General features: G+C 44.5%; 1 non-coding gene across 1 annotated transcript; it reads right to left on the reverse strand.

Annotated features, from left to right (window-relative positions):
- Positions 1 to 13756: 13756 nt before the first annotated feature.
- Positions 13757 to 13865, reverse strand: LOC136502372 (small nucleolar RNA R71). The gene has a single exon (XR_010770529.1). It is a non-coding gene; the product is annotated as a small nucleolar RNA R71 (small nucleolar RNA).
- Positions 13866 to 22839: the final 8974 nt, after the last annotated feature.

Raw genomic sequence — 22839 nt, forward strand, 5'->3', positions numbered from 1 at the left:
CTTAGCAGTAGCTGCGACGAGTGGTTTGTACTCGATCCACTTAGAGAACTTATCAATGGCGACGTACACGTACCGGAAACCTCCTGGGGCAGGTTTGAAAGGCCCGATCATATCCAGTCCCCAGCATGTGAATGGCTAGGAAGCTGGAATGGTTTGTAATTCTTGTGCCGGCACACGTATTTGCTTGGCAAAAAATTGACATCCCTCACATCGTCGAATGAGATCTTCTGCATCGGTAATGGTCGTGGGCCAGTAGAAACCTACTCGGAAAGCTTTGCCGACCAGTGTTCTCGAAGCCGCATGATTGCCATAGGAGCCAGAGTGAATTTCAGATAGTAGCTTCACACCGTCGTCTTGGATGATGCACTTCTGCAGTATCCCTTCCTTGGCACTTTTCCTCATCAGGCTACCATCCACCAACACGTAGTGCTTACTTCGGTGAATTAGTCGTTCGGTTTTGATTTTGTCGGCGGGTACTTCGCCGTTGGAGAGGTATTTGATGAACTATTCCCTCCAATCGGTGACCTACGAAGGTATCGTGAGTACCAACTGCTCGACAGGGGGTACTTCTACAACTTCCTTGTCTTCCTTAATGGATGGTGTCAAGAGGTCCTAAACAAAGACCCCCGGTGGAGCCATGGTGCGAGAAGATCCTATCTTCAATAGCTGGTCGGCTATTTGGTTTTGATCCCATACCACGTGGTGGTACTCGATGCCGTAGAATTTCCCTTCAAGCTTCCTGATTTCGGCGTAGTAAGCGTCCATCTTCTCACTGGAACAGGACCAATCTTTATTGAGTTGATTGATAACCAGCGCGGAATCCCCGTATACCATAAGGCGTTTGACGCCGAGCTCGACGGCTATACGGAGGCCGTGGAGACATGCTTTGTATTCCGCAGCGTTGTTGGAGACCAGGAAATGTATGCAAAGAATGTATCGGAGTTTATCCTTTGTCGGTGTGATGAACAGAATGCCCGCACTAGCCCCATTAATATTAAGGGCGCCATTGAAGTACATCACCCAGTGCTCGGGGCAAGTGGCAGCGATGGGTTCTTGGATTTCGGTCCACTCAGCGATGAAATCGGCGAGCGCCTACGACTTTATGATCGGCCTGCTTCTGAAGTCAATGGAGTAGGTGCCGAGCTCAACAGCCCACTTGATGATACAACCATTGGCCTCTTTATTGCGGAGAATGTCTCCCAGAGGGAACTCAGTGACCACGGCAATCTTGTAGTATTCAAAGTAATGTCGGAGCTTGCATGAGGTGATTAGAATTGCATATAACAGCTTTTGCACCTGAGGATAATGAGTTTTGGGCTCATTAAGTACCTCGCTGATGAAATAGACCGGACGCTGTACCTTGTAGGCGTGTCCAGTTTCCTCGTGTTCGACGACAATAGCCGTACTAACAACTCAAGAAGTGGCGGCGATGTAAACCAGCAGAGTTTCATCTAGTCGTGGCGCTGTCATGATTGGAGGTTTTGTTAAAAACAATTTGAGCTGCTCGAAAGCTGTGTCTGCCTCCTCCGACCAAGAAAAAAGCTCGAAGGCCTTGAGGAGCTTGAAGAAAGGTAGCCCTTTTTCATCGAGGCATGAGATAAATCGGCTTAGTGCAGCCATGCAGCCTGTAAGCTTCTATATATCCTTGACACACATCGGCCGTTTCATGTTGGTGATGGCGGAGACTTTGTCAGGGTTTGGTTCGATGCCCCGAGCACTGACGATGTAGCCGAGCAGGATACCGGATGGAACTCCAAAGATGCACTTTGAAGGGTTTAGCTTCCATCGGTATTTGCTTAGGTTGGAGAAAGTTTCTTCAAGGTCAGTGATAAGATTGTCGGCGGTTCTAGTCTTGACGACCATGTCGTCGATGTAGGCTTCGACGTTGCGGCCAATCTGTTGGTCAAGGCATGTCTAGATAGCCCTTTGGTAGGTCACGCCGGCGTTCTTTAGTCCGAAGGACATAGTGGTGTAGCAATATGCACCGAAAGGCATGATGAATGATGTTTTAACCTGGTCTTCCTCCTTGAGGGAGATCTGATGGTAGCCTGAGTAATAGTCAAGAAAGGAGAGCAACTCGTAGCCGGCGGTGGAGTCTACAACCTTGTCTATCTGAGGCAAGCCAAAGGGGTCTTTAGGGCAGTGTTTGTTAAGATCAGTATAATCAACACACATTCTCCATTCTTTATTCTTTTTCTTAACAAGAATAGGATTAGCTAACCAATCTAGATGATACACTTCTTTTATAAATCCAACAGCTAAGAGCTGTTTTATTTCTACCCTAATAGCCTCCTTTTTGTCCAGTGTGAATCGGCGAAGTTTCTGCTTGATCGGTTTAGCGGTCGGCGAGACATTCAAGGAGTGCTCGATCTTCTCCCGTGGTACCCCCGGCATGTCTGCAGGTTTCCAAGCAAACACATCGGCGTTGGCACGTAGGAAGGAGACGAGCGCGCTTTCCTATTTGGGGTCAAGGTGAGCCCCAATTTTCACCATCTTGGAAGGGTCATCAAGGCCGAGGCCAATCTCCTTGACTTCCTTGGACTTGGTGGAGGCCCAGGGAGGCTCTGGGATCTCCATGTCGTTAGCAGATGCGGTCTTGGCTTCAGCGACCATGCTGGCCATCTGGATGGAGAGGTCGGTGGCTTCAGCGAGGGCGAGACTTTCCATCTCGTAGGCGTAGGCGACGGAGAGGTTTGCCCGCAGAGACAGGACTCTTGCAGGCGAAGGCATCTTCAACACCAAATACGCATAGTGCGGAATGGCCATGAACTTGGTCAGAGCCGGATGCCCTAGTATGGCGTGGTAGGTGGTGTCGAAGTCGGCGACATAAAAGTTGATATGCTCCACTCTGTAGTTGGTTGCCGTGCCGAACTGTACTGGTAGGGTAATTTCCCCAAGTGGTCTGGATGCCCTGCCAGGTACCACGCCCCAGAAGGAGGAGTCTGAGGGCGTGAGGTCTGTTGTCCTAAGTCCGAGCTCCCTTAGGGCCCCAGCAAAGAGTAGATTCAAAGCGCTCCCACCGTCAACGAGGACTTTTCTGAAGAGCACCTTCTGAACAGTCGTGTCAAGGATGAGGGGAAAACACCCTGTGTAGGGTATGTCTACCCACTGGTTGGCCCTGCTGAAGGTGATGGAGATTTTGGACCACGGGTGATAGCTAGGGTTGGCGGTAGTTTCTTCTGAAACTACGGCGAGCACTCGTCGGGCGGCGAGCTTCCGTTCCCTTCTGCTTTCGTTGGAGGTGAAACCCCCGAAGATGGTGGTGACCACCTTGTCGTGGTCCTGGAAGGCATTATTATTATCCCCTAGTGGTCGGCGTCCTCCGTTCCCACCATTGTTGTCGTTGTACTTTTTCTCCTGGAACTCCTTAGCCAAACCAAGGCAATCTTTCATCTTGTGTTTGGCATTCTTGTGCAGGGGGCACGGACCATCGAGGATCTTCTTGTACTGCTCATCATAGTTACGCTTTGCGCGCGGCTCATTGACGTTGGCAACAAAGTGATCTGGTCGGCGGCGGCGATTCTGACCAGGTTTGAATCCATCTGGCCGATCACGTCCACTGTCCCAGTGGAAACTACGATCATCGTAGCGGCGATCGTTGTATTGTCGGTTGTCGTTATGGTCGTCGTGGCGGCGAATGTTGTGCTGTCGGTCGTCGTTGCGGTCGTTGTGGCGGCGAGGCGAGCGATTAGTGCCTGTATCTTTGTTAAAATGCACCTCCGCTTCCTCATCGTCGACGTACTGGTTGGCAGTTGTGATCATCTCGCCGATGCCGGTAGGTGGCTTTCTATTGAACTTAGAACGGAGTTCTCGGTGATGAAGTCCTCGGATGAAGGCGGTGATGACTTCAGCCTCCGTGATGTTGGGAATAGAATTACTCATCTCAGAGAAGCATCTGATGCAGCTGCGGAGTAGTTTGGACGGCTTTTGGTTGATGCGGTTGAGATCGTGCTTGGTGCCCGGCCGCCTGCATGTGGCCATGTAGTTGTCGGTGAAGACTCTCTTCAGATCTTCCCAAGAGCCAATGGAGTCCGAGGCGAGGCTTGTGAACCAGCTCATGGCGGCTGGCATGAGCATGACAGGGAGATAGTTTGCCATGACGTTGGTGTCTCCTCCGGCGGCGCGGACGATGGTGGCGTAAGCCTGCAGCCACTGAGTTGGGTTCATTCTTCCTTCATAGGGCTTGACTCCGGTGATTTTGAAACCACAGGACCACTGGAGCGTTCGGAGTGCCCTGGTGAATGCAGGGGGCCCTTCCGGGCTGTCGGGGCTGACATCGGCAGTATTGCTGGCGACAATCGGCTCCAGAGCTGAGTCCAGGTTGCCGTACTCTTGCTCGTACTCCTGGCGACGTCGTACTTCATCTTCATGGTGCCCGAAACATCGTTGATCGATACGCCATCGTGCATCCCAAAGGTTGCTGAGGTGCACTCGGGCGTCCTATTCGACCTCTGGGTCATGTTGGCAATGATGCTCGGCGTGGTGGCCTCCAACTCCTCCCTAGGGAGGTGGTGACTAGTCGGCGAAGCGGCTTTGACTAGGGCGGCGGTTAGATCTAGGATCAGCTGATCGGCAGATCACGCTTGTGGAGCATGAAGGTCTCTGAACTTCTCGGATCTCGTTAACTTGACAGTGTGCCACTTTAAGCATAGCGGCGACCTTGGTGAGCTCGGGCGTCTACGGGAGGTGAGCAAGTTCGTTGGCGGCCATGGCCAGATTAGCACTCGGAGTCTTGAAAATGTTGTGGCCGTCAACATGGAGGAATTCTTTGTTGAGGTTGCGATGGAGGGGCCTTCCTTGTGAATCGAACTGGTTATCACGAGCGGCCTCGGCCATCGCAATGGCGCATTTGTTATCACACCGTTGCGCACGGTTGGCGTTCCTGTTTTCACGGCGGTGCATTCCTCATCTGTTTCACCGTTCCGAGGGGGGCTGTCGATACTAACGTTGAAGATCGCGCCACCCCAGAAAGGCAGGAGAGGAGGTTGCTTGGTGAAGGTCTTGGCGAGGGGCTCGGTGGATCCTTGAGATTCGGAGTCCGGATTTTCCTCAAGGATAGTTTGGAGAGATGCTCCGAGACCCCGGCCGGCATGCAGCATGTTGACGGTTGGTGGAAGCTGGTCGGTGAGCTGGTCGGCGAATTTGCCCCTCAGGGCGTCCTGATATGTAGCTGCGGTGTTGGCGAGCCCGAAGGGTAGGGCGGCGAGCCCTGGAGTCTGCCGAGCATTGAACGTTGATAGATCGGGATTGGAGGGTGCTCGGTGCTGAACAAGGGTGTAGCCGACTCAGTAATGGAGAGGCAATCGGCGAGTTTCAGGCCGACCTGATCGATAGATTCGATCAGATCGTCATTGTTGACATGCCTCCTCTGGTAGCAAGGAAGTGAGTGGCGGGTGGCTGATGGAGTCGACCCCGAAAGTGGTTCTGAGATTGGATCTACAGTTGTAGGTGTGAGGGTGGTCGGTGCAGAACAGATCTGCACCGGCTCGAGAAGCTCTCCAACTCCGTCGGCGTTGATGACCCACGTGATGGATCCGACCGTGAAGATCTGGCCGGGCTGTGGGACGGACAAAGAGCCTGCGGAAAAAACCATCTTGTTCGACAAGGAAACAGCATGCACACCCCTACCTGGCGCACCAACTATCGACAGAATATCGTTGGCAGTCCACCGAGGGGTATCCCACGATGGTAGATTGATCAGCAGAGGAGCGTGTGATCAAGAATAAGAAGGCAACAGAGACACGTGAGTTATACAGGTTCAGGCCATCAGTACGACGTAATACCTTACTCCTATGGTCTATTGGTTTGTATTAGCTATCGTATGATTTGCCATGAATTCGTAGGGGGTCCCTGCCCGCCTTATATAGTCTGGGGGGCAAGGTTACAAGTCGGTTAGATCTGAGAGATAACCGAAAAGTAATAACAGATTACAAGAAACATGGGATCGTACGTATCCTATCAGATCTCGTAACATCTTCAGGATATCCTCTCCGTGCCTTGCGGGGGTCGCCGAGCAGAACCGTGCCCTGCAAGGCTCCTTCTTGTGGGCTGGGATGCCCCTGGAGGCATAGCCCATGTGACCTGCCATGGGTATCCAGGGTCGTACCCCCCACACTGCCTTCACCAGTATACTTGGTCAGGAGGTTTTTGAGAGATTTTAGCACCACGTCTACCAGCGGCTCGAGGAACTACCGCCCGATGATGGACATCTAGGGACGCAGCCATACCCATCCTAGTTTTGCTTCCCACGCCACATCGAACCTCTTGGCAAACTTGGATAGCTCTGGTTTCACCACATCCTCCAGGAACGATAGCACGGGTAGGAGCTACGACGGTAGCCTCAACAAGAATAGTACTAGTTCATCTTGCCGTGGGTAGTCGATTGTCCACGACCTCCTCAACTCCACCAGATTGGGGCTAACCACCAACTCCGTTAGCAATGCAGCATACGACAACGAGGCTGACCTATCATCCAAGAGGATTTCCTTCATCTTGGTCACCACCTCCATCCACCGTTTTAGGTGCTCGAGTGATTCCCACAACTCTATGAACATCTCTTGCAGCATCGGGACCAACTCCTCGCACGCTTTGTTCACTAGGGAGCAGTTCAAGTAGTCATCAGGATTCTTAATCTTCAAACCCATGTACCACCTGATAAGCTCATCTAAGTTCCCCTTGGACTGACTGTTCTTCTACCGCCTTTGGGATTTGATGACCTCACCGGCATCAGGAGGATTCCAAGAACTCCCACCCTAAATAGCATAGCCAGGTTGTCGTGCTAGACGATGACACAGGTTTGTTGGCTATACCAATAGATCTGTTGACGTGGTAGGTGCCCAAACCCATGCACCGACAGTGCAGTCGTCCCTTGATGCAGTTGATGTCCCCTTGATGGTGCCTTCCCTAGCCACACCGCTATGTTCTCGAAAAGGGATGACATCAAAATGCCTTCTGCCAAGGTAAGTGTTCTCCAATGGCCAGAAGATGACTCCAAGCAGGACTGCAGATCCATAATGCCCCCTAAAACAAATTTGATGGGTTGATTGTAATCCATACCTACGGCTAGCACGGCGCTAGAGATAGACTCTAGTCCTAATAGTGCCAGCAGCCACATAGTCGTTGTTGCCATTGGCATCACCATAGTTGTACTCTAGTGCCGCCGTATGCTAGAAGTTGTCACCGGTGAGCTCGTCGAAGTCCATGGGAAGAGTCGACTAAGGACTGAGTGGGATGTGACTGCTCAGTGAGAGTCATGTAGTGGCAGTTCCCAACACTAGGTGAAATGATGGCCAGCAAATGCTTGAAGCAATGCGGTTGAATTGACATTGGGGCTTTTCCCCTTCTTCGCACCATGACACACATCTCCTCAGGGATAACCTTGGGCTTCGGATCCATGGAACAGTGATAAATATGAAAAAAATAATCACTAACGGGTCATGTCAAACTACTTCTATAGTCCTACTTTTTAATGAATGAATAGTATTTTCCTCTCACAACAAATTAGCATAAGCTAAATTTTAGCGAAACTAATAGGGCCTAATATGAATAAAAGTTCACAAACAGTCTGCATATTCGAATCATACCAACGGGCTAGCAAATCATTAATCAGATTCATTACATATATTGTTCAGGAATGGATGCAAATCTTATTAAAATGCATTACAAACAAAGCGCTTATACTACAACTAACAATCTTAGAGCAACACGTCTCAAAACTAGAAACAAAATAACCACCTCACATACAATTTACATAGTCCATCACAAAAACTGAGAATATAATAAAACAAAAAGGCATTTAGAAAAATTAGAATCTTGAAACTAGCAGACCTTGTCAGCTTCACTCACCTATTCCCATTTGGTTCAACAACAATTGTATTGGACGTCATCACCGGATCTTCACTCACCTCTATATGTGGTACTTCACTATTCACCTAAACTTGTGTGCTCTCAACTTTAGACATATTGGGCTTCATAGCCGGACACATGACTCCCCTGTGCATGTGGTACTTCAGTATTCGGGTCAACTTCTTTGTTCACAACAGCAATCGTATTGGGCTCCACCATTAGAACTAGACTCCCCTCTGTACGTGCTATTTCGCTATTCTCTTGAACTTTTTTGTTGCCAACATCTGTCTCCTAGTGCAACAGCCTTTCTATATACATCTCACCTGATGATTTCTATGAATGATCATCACAAAGCATAGGATGAGGAAAATGTGACAAAGGCTAAGTACTGGGTGGTATAGGCACAGGCAGCAGCATACTAGTCTTGTTAAAAATGTATGCAAATTGATAGTCGTTATGCGCTCTGTCCTCCCTCATCTGCTCAAGCAATGTCTCCTAGCCTAAAAATAACGAAGCCAACGCCTCATCATGCTTCTGTGATTTCCTCATCATAGCATCAAACCTATCTTCTTGTGTCTTTCCCATATGAATTAGTTTCGATTATAGGGATTACATAAGCTCAAATTAGTGCATGTGCCATGTTTGGCATAGTCAGTGGCCTATAACTAGATCCCGCGATATCATCCCTCAATGTATAATCCCCATCATCGCTTGTCACTACCCAGTAGTGCAGCACCAAGTAAACCCTGCAGCCCAGAACATGCCTCTGCCTCTTGCAAAGCTAGGTCAGCTTCCTCATTGTTGGCTATATTAGCTGGTGTCATGTGGTCATATAATGCCCTCATAGCACGCCCTCCTCTACGTTTGTCAGTCAGACCGAGAGGTTTATACTTAGAGAACATACTCTTCGATTCTCTCAGTACCGTCTCCTATTATGGGAAACCAACAGTCTTAGCCAATAGGTAACAGATGACATGAGCATATGGGATCCTCCTCTTTCCCTTGAATCCATCAGCAATCCAATCTTCCCACTCACCAATCAGCAAGTCTACCAAATTGAACGGGGTGTGCCCTAACACCAAAGATAGCAACCACTGCTGCATTACTATGATTGCCTCACCAAAACTAGCTCTGGGATATAGCAACTTCTTGAAGGCGAGTAGGAGCACAACTGCTAGTTGAGTGAGTTCTCTCGGTGACCTTAGAGAGTTAGGACTGAACAGCTGTCTGAAAAGAATAGATACAATTTCCACGAGTGGTGGTGTCTCGCCTACAAGGGCATGACGATGAGGTACTGCTCCTAGGTAACATAATTCAAGGACCTAAGTGGTGGGAACTAGATCAACACCTAGAGCTTCAGCTATTAATTCCCTATATAGCCAGTGATGATCCCCTCTGAACATAAATTCAATGTACTGCCGTCCTCATGGTATCCACAAACTTGTGAAGAATATCTTCACCCAACCTAGAACATATTCGTGCACTCTGGTCAATAGGTCTAGCAGTCCTGGCATGTATGTCAAATGACCCTTCATCTCTTCCTCGGTGACTCTAGCTGACTTTACTAGGCCTTCAACTGTAATCTGATGGTGTGCACAGAACTTGACGCCTCCTTCTTGGATAGCTGTCATAAAACTTGCCTGCATTGGAGTTCAAAATGGACCTTGTGTAATGGGCCTTGGTTTCGGGAACCAATCCTCTAATGGAACAAACCTTAGCTCCTCAATCTTGCTACCTCTCATGCTCAACAACTGGTCAGCACGAGGAACAGGGGGAGTAAGAAAAATCATGTGGCCTGCCTCTAGCTTGCCTTGTGTGTCCCTTGTTTCCCTATCATCCCACCTTGTCAAAGCTGAATGAACGTGGCAATTTCGTACATGGTGTCTTGAACTATGATGGTGGGTGGTATGCCCTCCATTCTCAACGTCAGCTGCTCAGTAGGCCTCTTCGTAATTGAACCCTTGCTGACCTTCTCAAAGGCTTGGTTATATTTTTTGGATGGATACAAGGGACTCATAGACATTTTTTGCCCATGGCGACGATGTTCGTGACTCCCTCTCCTTGCCTGATGCACATGCGGATCCTCCCCTAACCATAGTGATGAATAATCCAGAAGTACCAAAGATACACAGAGCGCACAATTTACAAACTAATTTGTTTTTTATTTCAAGATACAGTTGTGGGCAAGGGCAAGGATTGAACGTTACCTAGAACACAACCCCACATAGTTGTGCATTGCTCAGGAGGTCAAGGGTACAATAGAAGGGGCATGTGTACACACGATGATTTGGAGGTAAGGCAGTAGCACTCGATGCGCCGATGCAACAACAACTGCTGTGATATAGGGTTTTCCTAGCTAGGAACCCGGGGTTATTGACTCTAATTGTAGACCGGTGGACTCGAAACATTAGGTACACCATCTATTGGATTAGAATCAGGTCTATTCCCTTAGAGTTCGAGGTTGGCGGCGACGGCAGGATGGTGAGATGTAAGTAGATTGTCCTTTTAGGGTTGGCCGGTTGGGTACAAATGAATGGCTAAGATGAATCGAAGAACAATTGATGCAACAGATTTGGGCTAGGGTACAGTTGTATAGGAACACCGGATCACACGCTAGTGTTGTCATAACATGAAGAAAAATGTATTATCACCGTAGTACGATGGTACCATTTGTTACATTGGCAGTTATAACCATAGTACAAAACATCAATAACAACGAAATTCAGGTACAACAAATGTTTTCAAGGCACGATTATAGCCTCATCATGATCCACTCTCATGTACATAGGTTCCACGCCCTCTTCAAATAGAGGTAGGTTGACATCTGCTATGACTACAGGCATGTCCTGATATCTGTTCCCTTCTTCCTCAGTTGTATTGTCAACACCAATGATCTTCCGTTTACCTTGAAGAACGATATGTCTTCCCTCAATGTTTTCTAGGTCTAGTGCATAGAATACTTTGACTACATCTTTTGCCCATACAAAAGGTTCTTCTCTATAACCCATGCTATTGAGATCCATGGTAGTAACACCATCCTTGTTCATGGATACCGCGCTAGGTCTAACCCACTTGCACCAGAAAAATGGGACCTTTAAGTCTCCATACTCTAGCACCCATATTTCTTCTATGATTCCATAGTAGGTGTCCATTTGCTTATTTTGTTCATAACAAGCATTGATCCGGACATCGCTATTTTGGTTCGCACTCTTTTTGTCTTGTTTCCTAGTGTAAAATGTGTACGCATTTATGTCATAACCTTGGTACATCACCACTGAATCATTCGGTCCCATGGCCAATGCATCAAGGTTAGGGTCATCAGATCTAACCTCTAGCAGATGTTGTTGTAGCCATGTGGCAAACTTTTCTCTGTGTTGCTTGTCGATCCACACCTGGGACCTAGAAATGTTAGTTGTAGCTAATTCTTCCTTGTGCTTTTTGAAATAGGGCAAAACTACATGTGCTTGTTGCAGTACTGTGAAATGAGCTTGCATTAGAACACTAAACTCATGAGCACGTACACGCTTCTCCCTGATACACCCTATTGATGGTAGTTAACAACCATTATAAACCATTAATATACATACATAAGGGCATAAATATAATCACCAATGAAGGTCTAGGGGTTTAAACTAACAAATTCCACAAGTTTGGGTTAATCTGTATTTTCTGTAGGGTTTATCAAGAAAACTGTCAAGGTGGACCAAGATGTCAAATTTAATTGTGCTTATCCGCAGCAAAATGAACACCAGAAGGTTCGAGAAGACTCGAGAGGACTCCACACCAAAGTAGAGGGTGAGATGCAACTAGGTGGGGCCGGCCACCTACTAGGCCGACTAGACCCTAGGGCCCACCTCTCAACCCCCCCCCCCCATTGTTATGTTGGTTCTCCACTCCCTCCTAGGTTGCATCTATGCCATCCTTTAAGTCGGTTTGATCTAAGAGCTCACGTTGGACGCTCTGGCCTATATATACCAGCCTCTGCCACCCCAGAGGCATATATTGCATAAGTCATTTGAGAAGACAGAAACCCTAATCATCCTCAGAGCTCCACCATATTCTAGGGCATACCTAGTTAGGCTAGGTCTAGAGGTAGGTAAGCAGGCTTCGCTTGGATTCCTGATCGTGTTAAGAGCATGGTTTGGTATAATCTTTGTACCCTCTCTCTTTTGTACCTCTATTATTTTTATATGCTAGTTACAATTGTTATGACAATAGTAGTATTCATCTTATTCATGTTCTTCATTATAATGTTCAACGTCTACTTTGATTATATACTTAGTATAGCTAGTTTATCATTATGTTTATGTATAAGTTCGTATAGCGCTCACTCTAAAGTACACGGGGTGGGTGGTTGACATTGTGTAAGCGTGGTGCTTATACGTTGTTTAACTACGGATACACCCAATATTCTAGGTCATGTGGAAGATCGAGGATGTGACACTCTCATTGAGTCCTTTGTAGTCCACTCACGGAATATAGGTGCAAGTAGGGTCTGGTTATGAAGGAAGAACAAACTCTGTTCTTAATCTTCCTTAGTAATATCCCTTATGTGTAGATATAAAGATAACCTTAGCCATGACTACTAGGGCCCTATTTGCTAGGAGGAATTTGGATGAATCTGGAGGAATTTGTGAGAGTGTGAACAGTGATTTTCATCCAGAAACAGTGGATTCTGGCTGGTTTCTCAACCAGTCGAACGGCGCCTAGGTGTAATTGCACTAATCAATGTATGCTTTGACTTGGAATTAAGAATGACTTAGGAATTATTCCTCTAATATTCTACCTAACCATGCTAATGCCATAGAAAGGCGTACTTTGAGTGATTTATCATTATTAATGATCAATACTTATTATATATATCTTATCCTATGACTTACCCCTGTTATGAGTAGAATATTGGTTATGGTTTACTTCTCCATCAATAGTATAAGTTATCAATACATATCCATGCTAGACCTTCCCTGTGGTAAAAATGTAAATAACGATACCTAGAATACTCTCGGGTGAAGTGCTACAATGGTATAATTATCTATATGCTTGCAGATCCTTTTCATTCATATATTTATATATTCTTCCTAGTCACATAAATTAATAAAGAACTACTTAGTATTATTCTAGTAGTAATGCTATGTAGTACCAACAAGCATCTCTGTCATCATCACTATGGATGACAACCTAGTAAAGTAATATTAGGATATATAGGCTTATAATAGGTGGCTACTAAACAAGTGACAAGTTAATAAATACCAACAAGCATTTCTGGCGCCGTTGTCGAAGAAGGTAGCTAGGTAAAGGAAGTATTGATAAACTTATTGATGTGATAGAGGAAAACCATTGACCTCTGCTCAAACAGGCTTACCCTTATTTTGTCAACTTGTGTATCATATGCAGGGCAATGTATGACCAATTTTAACCTTCCGACAAACTACATTGAAGATCTAGAAGCATTAATTAGGAGGACTAGAGCTAAACTCAAGAAAGTTCTAGCTTTAAAGTTGGAAGACAACCATACAAGGCGAAGCTTAACACCTGAATTTGAAGCCATGGCTAACAGGAGTCTTTGTGAATTCTCTACTCCAATTACGGCCAACATCCATACTGGACCAACAGTCAATGTTGGAGACAATGGATTCTAGCTCAAGCCAGCCCTCATCAACACAGTGCAAGGAAGCCTAGTTTTGTGGAAAGGCACATGAAGATGCGAGTGCACATCTCCAATACTTCCTAGAGATCTATAGCACTTTCACCATCAAAGGAGTAACCCAAGATGCCATATTACTTTGTCTCTTCCCATTCTCACTCTTAGGGAAGGCAAAGCAATGGTTCTATGCCAACAAAGATAGAAATACTACATGGGATAACTGCTCCACTGCCTTCCTAGCAAAGTTCTTTCCCACAAGCAAGACCAATGCTCTGTGTGGGAAAATTTTAAGCTTTCAGCAACAACATGATGAATTTGTCCCTGAGGTAAGGGAACGCTTTCAAAATTACATTATGGAATGTCCTCATCATGGGATGGAGAATTGGCTACTCATGTAGACTTTCTACCATGGGTTGACCAACAGTACATGTGAGACTACGGATGCTGCTGCTGGAGGTGCATTCCTATCACTCACCATACTAGCTATAATAGCTCTTGTGGAGAAGATGGCCTCCAACCAATGTTGGAATGAAGAACGTCTTTAGACCCGCAAGAGAGGTGGAGGTATGCATCAACTCAAGGAGGTAGACATGCTATCTACCAAGATGGACCTACTGATGAAGAAGCTTGAAGATCGAGCCAATGAGAAGCAAGAAGTCATGCACATTCATGATTCTTGCATGACATGTGAAGAGTGTGGAAATACTGGGCATTCAGGGAATAGCTGTCCTGAAATCCAAGAGGATGTGAACTTTGTCAACAACAACAACTACTTTCATCCTCAACAGAATCAAGGATGGAACCAGCAACAGAGACCGAATTACCAAGGTAACTATCAAGGTAATAATTTTAATAATTTCAATCAACCATCCTTAAGAGAATTAATTGCTGGCCAATCCAAACTTATGGAGGGATTATCTAGAAAGGTAGCTACCAATGATAAAATTCTAGAGAACATAAATAATAGAATGGATATCTTTGCTTCTGCCATTAAGAACTAGCATAGCTTTAATAAAATGGTAGAATCATAAATGGCTCAGCTGGCAGCTGCTGTTCTTTCGTCTGACAAAGGTAAGATTACGGGGCAACCGGAAGATCTAGAAACTACAAATCTTGTTGATATTCACAATGCAACATATTATTATATACAACCTTTGACAGGAAGGTGGATAGACTATACCTTGCCTAAAAAGAAGAGCAATCCAAGGAGACCTATTATCCCCATTGCCATCGGACCGCACATTTTCTAACAAGCTGTCTGTGACTTCGAAGCAAGTAGCAACATCATGCCTAAGGTAGTTTATGATCAAATTAGTGGAGATACTTTGTTGTACATAAACAAGTGTTTGCAGCTTGTAGATCAGTCACTTTGTCACCCCAAGGGAGTTCTTGAAGAAGCCTTTGTTCGAGTGGGATAATCATATGTTCCCATAGACTTTGTGATTTTTAAAATAGGTGGAGATGTAAGGGCACCCATTATTTTGGGCCAATCTTTCCTAAGCACCACAAAAGCCATCATCTACACGGATAGTGCCAAGATCTACTTCACAATCAAGGATAAGGAGGAGAAGTTTTCTTTCAAGAACCGCATCCTGCAATCTCCTAGACATCCACTGACGCCATACTTGCTAGAAGAGACAACAGTGACCAAGAAGAAGAACAACAGGAGGAGGAAGAACAAGGCCAGGCAGCCTCAAGAAGAATCAGTTAACATGATCAACACACTTTGATCAAAGTATGACCACCTCCTCGCTTCACCATTCCTTGCTAAGAAGGATGACCTAGGCATACCCATGATCGAGTGTACCATTGGACAAAGAATTTTTCATAAGACCTTCTATGACATTGGGTTGGGTGTCAATATAATGTCCAAGGTAACATATGAATACTTATTCGGTGATGAACCTTTGTTCCCTACATATATGCAATTGCAGATGGCGGACCAATCAATCTGATTTTTAGAAGGAATAGCAAAAGATGTCATGGTAAGAATACACGATCAGTTTGCCCCAGCCGACTTCATGGCTCTAGCCATGGAAGAAGAAGATGATACACCTATTATATTGGGAAGACCGTTCCTCAACACAACCAATGCAATCATCTACGTTGGATCTAGACAAGTCCACTTCCAATTCCCTAGAGAAAAGGTACGTTGTTATTTCAATACTTATACCACTTATGAACAGCCCAAGAATACCCACTCTAGGAGAAGACGTCGATCATCCCAACACCGGAAGAATCAACCTCCAAAGAATGAATGGAAAGAAGATGAAGAACCTAAAGAAGTTGTGAAAGATGAACCGACTCCGCCTAAGTCAAGCCCATAGACCAAGCAGGTATGGAAAGAGAAGGTGACATCACCATCAGAGACACCATCACAAGTTGTGCAGCTATCTAGGTCTCCATCATTGAGACCTGATGATGCACCCGAAGAGTGAAGAACTTTTCTCTAGCCAAGTCCCGTCCGGAGGACTTAAAAATCCGAATCCTAGTCATGAGGTAACATCGGTAGTTATCCATATTTACTCTTTAGTATTGCATGAATTACTTTTCACTTTAGTATATTCATTTTTTTGCATTAGCATTGCATTTAGAAAAGGAAGATAAAAAGTTTCATGACTGCATTACATCATTGCATCATAAAGCCTAAGCCCCATGTGAAAAATTTTCTCGGTGTGTAAAAGCCCAAGGGAGTATTCACTGTGGTGGCATAAAAAATAAAAATAATAATAATATATATCATGCATGTATATTTTCTTTCTACATTATATAAATAAGAAAATACAAAAAAGTATTAAATAGACATCCTGCTAAAACTTTGCCAATTAGGAAATCTGTCTAAACCCCCATGGACAACAAATCTCTGAATGGTTCACTGCTAACCCCTTATCCAAATCTATGCCACGAGTTTTGGTGTTCTTGTTGGAGTATTTTGCAGGATGATCAAGAGTAAAGCCATCCATCCGAAGTACATTTTCCCGAACTATCACTACACTCACTGCACAAGGAACACAATTTCTGGATGGATGAGAAAGACTTCTGCGGGTAGACTCACTCTAAGAAAGACCACGACAACATCCAGCTTGGGGGAAGCAGCATCCCCCATGTATCTAGCTAAGTATTTCTTTCCCTTTTGGTTTTACTATTTTTAAGTTTGCTTCATATTTGCTAAAGAAATAAAAAGATGCATAACAAACTAAAAGCAAAATAAAAAAATATCTTAGCTAGTTATATATATATATATATATATATATATATATATATTAAGGTGTGATCTTAAATTTTGAAAACAAAACAAAAGGTGTGTTAAGTTTTCTTTAAGTTTGATTTTTAAGAGGTAAATAAAATAAATGAATTCTGAGGATAATCTCTTGTAAGAAATGATGAATAGTTGCTCTGTCGTAATTCCTTTCAAGTACCTAGTTTTCAGCCTTGAATTCTCCCAAGTTTTGGATACGACTATTTTGATATAAGAATTTACTCTAAACTTGAAACTCGTGGGTAGCATATGCTTGATCTAAGTCTAGGTAATTGACGGATATGATATGAGAAGGACCAAGTTGTTGTTTATCTTGTTCCAAGTGACACTAAAGTTTCTAGAGATTTATCTTTTGAAAAACATAAAAATCCTACATGATGAGCTCCTGTATGACAAAGCTTGAATTCCTACCAAAGCCATATATGATATTTAGATTAGGAAAACTTGCACTCATATATGCTGCTTGCATTGCATTGAGTTTAATCAAGCTTTGTTGACCCTTATGAGAGGTTTGTCATGCTCTTAAAATCAAGATCACGTACACACCACCCAAATATGCACTACACCTACATTGGGGATAGGCGCAACAACATGCCATTCCATCTAGATCCACTCAAAAATGTTTTACTCCTACACTGGGAGTAAACACCAAAAATATTCTTGATAGGATATGCACCAAATAAATGCACCAAAGTTGTTGCTATCTCTCAAAAGTTCTATTGCAGAAAAGAAGCATGTGGCTATGCAAAAGTTATTCATAAGAAAAGAAAGATGAGAAAAAATGGACAAGTGTCCGAGATATTTAAAACAATGGGTACTTAGATTCCCGCCCAGAAAAAAAGAAAAGATGAATAAGATAGCCCATGTTTTCTTGCAAAGTTGTTTTTAAGTTTCAAAGAGAAATATGTTTTCAAGGAGCATAGTAGAATTAGGTTAGCCACCAAATATATCCATCGTACATCCACACACATGTACATCTTGATTTGATTGTATGACTCAACTTTCTTTGGATCTGAGGTTTGACTTTACAATATATGTATTGCAAGTATGCACTTTCATGCTTTTTCCACTCCTATGAGCTCCACATAAGCTTTAGTTGTAGGAAGAGGAAGGCATAACATCGCTATTGCCTTGGTGAGGATCCACAAATACCACATAAATTGAGACACTTGAGAGTGTCATACAAAGGAAGCTCTGAGTTTTATTTTAAAAATCTATAAAAAACTCTAGAATAATGGTTGAGCAAAGAACTTGAGACATAGTGCTTGACTTGATCATTCTGTCTTTCAATTGCTCAAGACCTAAGTGAAGGCTAAGAAGCCCCATGGTTGAAGGTAATATAAGTAAGTTTGAAAGTAAGATCGGTTTATTCCAATCCAGAGGAGAATTCTTGTTTGAACGCATGTGTACTCGTGAGAAGTGAAAGCATCGACGTAACTCCTGATCCATTTACTAAGTTTAGCATTGCTAAGGGACTAGCAAAGGTTAAGCTTGGGGAAGTTTGTTGCTAGTAGTTAACAACCATTATAAACTGTCAATATAACATACATAAGGGCATAAATATAATCATCAATGAAGGTCTAGGGGTTTAAACTAACAAATTCCACAAGTTTTGGTGAATCTGTATTTTTTGTAAGGTTTATCTAGAAAATCATCAAGGTGGACCAAGATATCAGATTTAATTGCGCTTATTCACAGTGAAACGGACACCAGAAGGTTCTAGAAGACTCGAGAGGACTCCACACCAAAGCAGAGGGCGAGATGCCACCAGGTGGGGCCGCCCGGCCCCACCTGTAGGTCGGCCAGCCCCTAGGGCCCACCTGTGTAACACCCTTGATGTTACACTATAAATCTTTTGTTAAAACATATCATGAGCATCATATTTATGTGTTAATGCATGTGATATAGAGTGTAGATCATGTTCCATGACTCGAAACGATCGACAAAAATGCATAACAAAAATTAAATTCATAGTCACGTTATATCACTTAGGGTTTAAAACCAATTTTTATTAAGCAAAAATGCTATAGAGCATATATGCGATACTTGAATAAAGTTTGAAGTACAAACTTTGTAGATGACGATGAAATACCTACGGTCAAGAAATGAATTCATTATCTAACATACCTAATAGCTTAAAAATCGAATTTGACGCAAATCCAACTCAAAGACTTAGTCGATTTCTTAAGTCCGAAAATAGTTGACAAAGCGATGTTTGGTAATTTTTCTAGGGAAATTAGGTTAAGGAGTGGTGTGGTTTTATGGCTTGTTTTAATAGCCTAATATGCCCTCTTAAGTATAGCAAAGGTGGTTTAGTGATTGGATCAAAGGGTTAGATTTTTAGAATGCTTTAAAAATCGTGCACAGCATGCTCTCGGCCGGTTTCATCGCATGGGCACGGTCACCATGCCTCGGGCACTCGGCGTTGTAGCGTCGGCCGTTCGACGCACGCACGCATGTGCACTGCCATGCTCAGTGGGACGCTGGGGGCCGGTTGGCCTGGCCGCTCTACCCCGCTGTGTCACTGCCGTTGCCATCGTGGGCCCAACGCCCTAGCTAGTCCGTTGCCTCCTGGCCGCTCTGCCTCATCGTGTCGCTGCCCTTGCATTGCATCGCATCATGTTTGCGTTGTGCTACGCTGTTCCTCTCTGACCAATTGGATGCCTTCCGCACGTGGCCATGCACGCCATCGCTACGCCATTAATGGAGTCGCAGCGCACGAGCCATGGCCTATCGCCGACGCCCTCGCTCGTCCACTATGTTTGGGATGAGGGTCCTTTGACCATGGCACTTGGACCCCACTAGGGCGTGCCCTAATCGAAGTATGACCGAGCCCCGCTGCCATCCCATTCGCCCGTGTGCCCCTGCTTTCTCTCTGCCGCCACCGTCGCCTAGCACCCATGAGTGTGCCAGAGAGGAGTCACCGCTATTCAATTCGCCTCGACCGCACCTGCGCTCTCTTGTCCTCTCACCGCCTGTGCCCCCCGCAGCCTTGATGACGGCCAACCGGGCGCTAATTTGGCATTTCCACCCCGGCGAGCCATTAAGGCTACGCTTGGCCGTGGGTGAGGATAGCTCGCTCGCCCATCTCCCACTGCCCAATTGGTTGCACCATTGTCTTCACCTTGATTCCCTCTACCCCCTGTGCACCCCACATGCACCATCACTGCTTTCCTAGTGCCGCTGACATGGTCATGCAACCATAGTCTGCCGCTGGGCTTGCCATGTGCATGTGGCCGGACGCACTCGGTCCATCCCTGGTCAAGCCACCACCATAGGTAGTTTCAGGGTGAGTTGTTGATGCCCATCCCTTGGTTCTATCACCTAGGTTGTGCCTTGTCTCACTACAACATGGCCGCCGCTATCGCAAGGTGTCCACCACCATGGAGGGAGCTTTTGACTACGTCCCAGTTCATCTCTTCACCGCCCACTACTTCGAGTCTGCATCTAGGTGAGCATCAGCCCCTTAGAGGGGGCAGAGAGGGGCCCGGATGGCCGGCGCGGTAGTCCAGTGCCATCGCCGCCGCACCGGTGTGCGCGGGGGTGGCCAAAAGACCCACCCATGGTAAAGAAGCGAATGGGGAGGGGCTTATTTGTATAAGCGCAAACCATAGGAATAATGTTGCGGGCCTCAGGGTGAATCACCAGTAGCTCAAGGCCATTTTCGCAAAAGATGACGGCATGTGTGGGCCTCCCCGTCGTGGGCCATTTCCGTGCAGATGGGCCACATCCCGTATGGGCCTCGCTGTGGGTCACGCGTGCGCACGCGCTGCATGTGGGTGGGCCGCATCGCTCGTTAGTGGGCTGCGCGGGTTGAATTCGGTTTTCCTTTTTCCAGGGAATTAGTAAATGCTTTTCCAATTTAGTTTTGAGCTAATCTTTGGAAAATTATAGTAAATTCTATATGTGCCCAAAAATAGTGAAACAAAATTTGTTAGGTTCACAAAATGTGATCTATCTATTGGTGTAGTTAGTTTATAATTATCTATGGTAATGTTAGATTCATTAATTCATTTAGGAAAGCTTAGCATTATTTAGCCTAATATTTGTAGGAATTTTTGTGGCAAATTGATAATAATTATAGCCATGAAATTTTATAGTAGGTTCATTAGATTATTATGTGCTCACTGTAATTTTTGTAGACTTAGAATAGGTTGATAAATAGGGTAGCTAGTACTCCTTATTTTATCATGTATATAGTAAATCAATATTAAGAATAAGGATGCCTTTAGTTGCTAAGATAATACATGAAATGTTCCAAACCTATTTAGTGGGAATAATAGGTAACTTAGCGTCTTAGTCGGTAGAGCTAGCTTAGTATCTTGATAGATGTATTCTGATTTTAAGAGTTATTGTTGCCGTCTTACTGTAGCACCCGGTTTATGTGAGCCCAGGAAGTCAAATCTCACTTATAGCCACAAATAAGGGTAATATCAAGAGACAATACTTATTACATAACGTATTAGTAAAAGGAAAATAACCTCAGAGAATAGACAACGGAAAGATGACTCCGATCTTCTGGCGAAGACTCCAAATACACAGGGACGACTGACTGGTTGACCACAAGCCTAACTCATCCAAAACCGACAATTCTGGTACCCATCTGGGATTTTTATCAAATGTATAGAAAAGTAAAACAAGCATAAGTACATGTCGTACTTAACAATTATATCATGGGGTTCATGAGCCTCAAATGACTGACACTGGTTTACTGCGATTAGCCTTTGTTTAGCATAATTTTAGCAATTGATTGGCAACAAGTTTATCCATAAACCCTTAAACACATGATCAAGTAAACATGATTAATGTATAGCATAAATGATTAATCATTAGTACCATTATCCATTAGTGATCATCTTTATTCCATAAGGGTCCAAGGCCGCTCATGACTGTGAGCACGGCTATTATAACAGTTTTACACTCTGCAGAGTTTGTATACTTTCATTGTGAGTCATGATTTACCCTTTTGCCCGAGGCGGCCAACCTCTTGACCCACTACCAAGGAAGGTCGGCAGGGTTCACTATGAAGCCTTTCAAAGGTTCGTCTAACAAGTTAGGGCCGCTAAGGTTTTCCCATCAATAAGCATGAACTCCCCTCCAAGGAGTGACTAACAAAATGCACCCTCTTGGCAGACCGAGATCATACCCATTGAGGCCCCTCTTGTGCCGTAAAGGTAACCACTAACAAGCTAGAAAAGGTCCTCATACTGAGCTAAAGCCAGAGCCATATAGCTCTCACAGTTGTACTGTAAGTCCCAGATGATCACTTACAGATAAGTCCTTAGGGAGAGGAATCTAAAGCATTTAGAAAGTAGCTAAACACTCTAGCCCCCTATTTCCATGTTGCTAAAAAGTCATGTTTTAATGTTTATTGCATATATCATTAGTCAAGTTACAAGATCATGGTTTTGATTAAGCACTAGCAAAAACTACCCAATGTAATGTCCCAAAGGTTTCAAGGTGCAAGATATCAAATATCTAGGATATCCTTAATGGTAACAAGGGAGACACATGCAATATGAATTTAGTGATTAAATGTGAATAGGTAACAAGGATGGTCCCATGTTATACTTGCCTTACACACCGATCCTTCGGTAAGCTTTATTCTTTGATGTCTTTCTTCTTCTTCTTGGATCACCACGTGTATCTCACCAACTGGACAATCGTAGAACACCACACAACTATCCATACACATACATGCATAGCATACAGTTGCATCTATATCAGAACAATACACCAATCATAGAAAAAATAAGTGAAAGAGACTGAAACACGATTCTACGTATCGCTACGGTCACACAGTTGCGAGATGCACACTAATCGAAGCTACGATTCAAAAGTTACAACTACCGAGAGATTTGCCTAATACGTGGAAAAGAAAGCTATAGGCTTCATTTATGTTAACCATATGAATTCATATACAAAAGATATTTTATAAATAATATAGATTAAATTAAGTCAATTTTATATTTAAATTATAAAACAAAAGTAAAACAAATCATATTTTATGTATAAAACCTAGTTGCATAACCATTAATCAAGATATGATTTAAACTATGATTTTTATGAAATAGTAATATAGTAAACATTA

This window comes from Miscanthus floridulus, chromosome 13 (genome assembly GCF_019320115.1).
Source record: "Miscanthus floridulus cultivar M001 chromosome 13, ASM1932011v1, whole genome shotgun sequence".
In the NCBI taxonomy this organism is placed as follows: domain Eukaryota; kingdom Viridiplantae; phylum Streptophyta; class Magnoliopsida; order Poales; family Poaceae; genus Miscanthus; species Miscanthus floridulus.